Consider the following 4,574-nt stretch of genomic DNA (forward strand, 5'->3'; position numbering starts at 1 on the left):
CGAAATACCACATCAAAACCCATATACCCACACACGAGGAGCTTCTGGATACTATTCAACACTAGCGCCAGTCTCTACCCAGCCTGCGCCTGACTCGCTCTCATCCCCCCCCCCCCACACACCCCACCATAGTTAAACGCTTTATCTCCCACCTCGTCCAGCTATCTTCGCCCCACCCACAGCGCAAACGCCCCCACTCTCCCTAATTTCCAATGCATCCCTTCTTCTTTTCAATACATTCGGCCTTTCCAGAAATTCATGTGCCGACCAGTTTTTTCACACCTTGCCGACTGCATCCCTTTTTTGTATTATCAACTACTGGGACAATGGCACGTGGCTTAACTGCGGTTGGTGAGATTCCTGGGGGAGGAATTTATTTGGAATGATGACGCAAAATTGGTGGAAGTTGTCCTGATTTACTGGTGAGGGTGAGCATTCAAGATCGAAGCTTTTGGTTTATAATTATCCGAATTTGACTGATGACCGAGTATCATCAAACGGAGGGATCCAAGCAGACGATGGACAGCTTCTCATAAAAGAAAACTTGTTGAAGACGATCATTCCGAGTCGCTAATGCCGAGATGCTGAAGCTGAGATATAAAGGCCCAAAGCCGAATGAAATAAACTTGAGAGCGTCTTTCAGGGATGAAGGACTGCGGCTTCAGTGTGTTCGACTGTCTTCAGGCCGGCCAAGACAATGTAACATAATAAAAAAAAGAGGAGGGGGGGAGATGGAGGAAAAGTTGGGACGAAACTGAGAAACTGAAGAAGGTGGCACAGCTAGAACTTGAGAGTAGTGAAAGGTGATGGTGGGTTGGTAAAGGCACTCTGCCTCCAGGGGTAGTACATACGTCAACTTGGTTGGATAGGTAGGTGAGGGGTGAATGGGTTGAAGGTGGATGAAGGAGAAGAGACGAGGAGGAAACGAGGTGAGGGAGACCGTTGGCAGGAGACAAATGACAATATGGCCACGCCCCTTCTGTACAATGGGGGCGTATGTTTGTGGTGTTCGAGTGTGAGTTTGTTGTGGATGATAGTGTGGGTGATACTCGTGGTAATAGGAGGGGGGGTTACTGATGCTGGTGGGAGCAGCATCGTTGATTTTTGAACCGTGAGGAGGCAACCCCTCTCGTCAATGCTTCGTAGTATTCCTTTCGTACTGTATTTCAAGTATGTGTGAATATGTGTATGGAAAGGACAATGGGTAAACGTGAGGGTGTATGCAAAAGTGTGGTCGTCGAGTATATACACGATGATATTGTACAGTTGTTGTAATTTCATAATTGAAGGATTATGGATTATTCCTGGTTAGATTGGCTTCTAGTGGCACTGCTGATTATTATTGGCTCTTTGATTGATCCTGCACGAGTTTGGAGGGGAGTGGGGGGGAGGGCTATGTGTATCTAGTCGAATGAGGTGCTTCAATTGGTTCACCGGGTGATCATTCATCCGTGGGTTTGAGTTAGTGGATTGATGCTGAAATTTTTGGGGGCATTCGTGAGGGGGGGATTGATGATTCGTGATGGAACTGGCTGGGGGTCGTGAATTTTTAATTCTTTATTTTGATGATGGCTTTTATGACGCAGGTGGGAGAGGGCGGTGGGGATGCGCTCAGTGGATGAGTTTTGGGTGATGGGTGAAAATGCAACCGATAAGATGATAAAATGTTGTGATGTTATGTCTATATGATGAACAATTCAATTTACTGTTGGGATATGAATTGAAAAAATTTTACTTGCATTGAGTGGTTTTATAGAAATGTTAGGAATGTTATCCATATGTTGGATAATATGACGACCTCTTGCAGTGACGATTGAGGAGTATAATATTTCCTGGCACTACAGGACGTGTGACTGTTTAATTGCCATTGAAGTAATAGAGCATCACGATGATTATCTACAGCTGCCATTCCCTCAGTATCGGAGCAGCAACATCCATAAAATAAGTTATAGCCGTATACCTCGTATCATAAAGGGATAAGGCAGACATTTATCAGCAACAAAATGGCTGTCGTGTTTAATGGTGAAAATTCATCATTTTCGACATGGACAGAAGTGATAAATATAGTGTTTGGAAATTATTCCTGACATTTTAGGTTTAAAGTTCTGTTTAATTTTCTAATGGAATTGGCAACAACTAAATTATCGAACAATTGCAGATTTTCAATTATACAAGGGAGTTATTGTTAACTTTTTTCCCATGTAGAACATGTACTAATCGATGTCAGTTGTTAAATACTCGAGATATGGTATTTCTCGAGAAAATTTTCTCGGTTGAGTAAACACGCCGGCAATTTGGTATCATCACAAACGTTTTATATCAGTTACGGGAGGTTTTTTTTGTCGATGCCTCGAAAACATCAATTGATGCCGACTGATATACTCGATGTGTTTTATTAGCGATAGGACAGATGTGTGGCACAAACAATCGATTATTCCGTTTTTTCCTTCTTTCTCGTGTTGAACAACGCTTTTTTCATGTACATTGATTAGTATCAAGATGATAAGGGGTCTCTTTGTGAACTGCCTACTACTAGAGGTCCACAGTGATGACGATTGATTACGAATTAATGTGTCAAATGATTGAAATTCCGTTTGGGGGGTATTTTGTCATTGTCATGGCATAAGGTATTGATAGGCAGATTTTCATACTTTTAAATATTGTGCGGGGAGTTTGCAGAAGTACTAGCTAGTGCGATATATTGGTGAGATTGTAATTCCAATCTCACTTTTTCTGAATTCAAAAGACAGCCGCGAGTTTACGATCCTCACATGAGACAATAAAATGAGTAACGCGTTTGAATAAAATCGTGTGAGGAAAGATTTTTCATATATCACCTTCCATTTTATTCCCAGCCTCCCCTATTTCCACGACATTTTGTTGTATCTTCGTAGTTATTCTGCGCTTCTATTTTTGTGTGATTTTCACGAACTGCTCCCACCGACTTTATCTTCACACCACGAGCGCAGATCGAGGGTCAGGTCGCTCGGAGTTTTCGATTTAGATATCTCTCTCTCTCCGTTCCTATTTTGCTTTGTTTTTCTTCGTCCTTTTTTTACATTTTTTTTCCATTGTCTTTAGTCGGAGGGACAGCGAGGCTGAACCCTCATCCCCTACTCCACGCGGCCAAGCCGTTCGGTCGTTACGGCGCTCCGTCTTTACAAATTTTATATCATTTTTATGAGGCATAAAGTCGTCGAGAAGCCGACGGTGAGGAAGAAGAGAAAGCCCATGAGGACGGTGTGTGAGGGGGTTGACGGTGAATCGAAGAGAGAGAGAGAGAGAAAGATAAAAAAATGTGAACAGAACGAGACTGAAAAAGACTCCGGAGGAGTGAGCGAGAGGTGCTGATAATACTGGTGGGTCACGTGGCTGGGCGGAGCGCGGATTTTCATCCCCCAGTTTCGAGGACGAGTGGGGCAGAAATCGAGGGAGGGTTGTGCAGACACTGGCGGTATTCTGAGGGGTAGACAGCCTCACTGGAGATTGTGTGTATTGAGCATCATCGGAGGAGCCCTCGTGCTTGTTTCATAAAAAAAAAATGCGCTTTTTTGTTCTGTTAATTTTTTTTAGAACTTCTATTTCAGAAATACGAGACAACATTCCATTCGCCGAAATAAATCTGTTTTGCAAATCATAATTCTCTTCTTGATGTTTTTCTCAACAACTGATCATTTTTTATGTTTGAAATGATGGAGAGACTATTTTTTTTCGCTGAGTGTGAAAAATCGGGGCCATTATTTCAGATATAAATTGGCCTTTACTCCTCGAAAGTGGGGGGTTAGTTCCTTCCAGGAGTGTCAATGGGATAAGACACTTAAAGTTTACAGGATTATCCTCAGTGATGTTAACGGTAGTCGGACACTCCGGGATTTATTTTCAAAATGTTGAAAATCATTTTTTTTCTTTCGGATTTACTCAAACTTTCTATTTTATGAATTTAACATCACGTGAGGTGTACAGTTGATGCTCCTCACGGGTTTTGATAAATGAACAGTGGGTTCACCGTTGTCTCCCACCCCTTTCTACGACCCTCTCGGCTTGATTCCACTCCATCAATTTTCAATCACAAAGAAAGTCTTCAGGCGTTCCACCGCGTCGTCTCCATAGCTTTCTTCTGAGGTTGGCTGCACATATACATTATGTACATGTGTACATATAACGTCGCTCTTCCTTTATCCTACGTTGTGTACAGAAGTGCGGGGGCAGGAGGGGGTGGCTCTCCTTTCGAGAGATACTCCACAGAGGATCTTCATATACGCAAGCGCGTAAACCACCGGTCCTTCACGTACGAGTGTTAGATACGTGTTCTAACGGTGGTAAAAGGATTTCTGGACGTGCTTGGAGAATATATGGAGACAAAAGACACGACTATGATAAATTTATGGTACGCATTGCGGCGAAACTGAGAAATATTATACGTAAAATATTCGGTCTATTATTTTTTGCCCAACGAGAAAAAAAATTTATAGAATTTTTTCAACTTCACATTTATCATATTTGCAATTTTTATGCGAGACAACATTTCACTCCGGAATAACCTGCTCTGCGTTCTATTTTTATTTCCAATGTCA

This window comes from Diachasmimorpha longicaudata, chromosome 4, assembly GCF_034640455.1.
Source record: "Diachasmimorpha longicaudata isolate KC_UGA_2023 chromosome 4, iyDiaLong2, whole genome shotgun sequence".
In the NCBI taxonomy this organism is placed as follows: domain Eukaryota; kingdom Metazoa; phylum Arthropoda; class Insecta; order Hymenoptera; family Braconidae; genus Diachasmimorpha; species Diachasmimorpha longicaudata.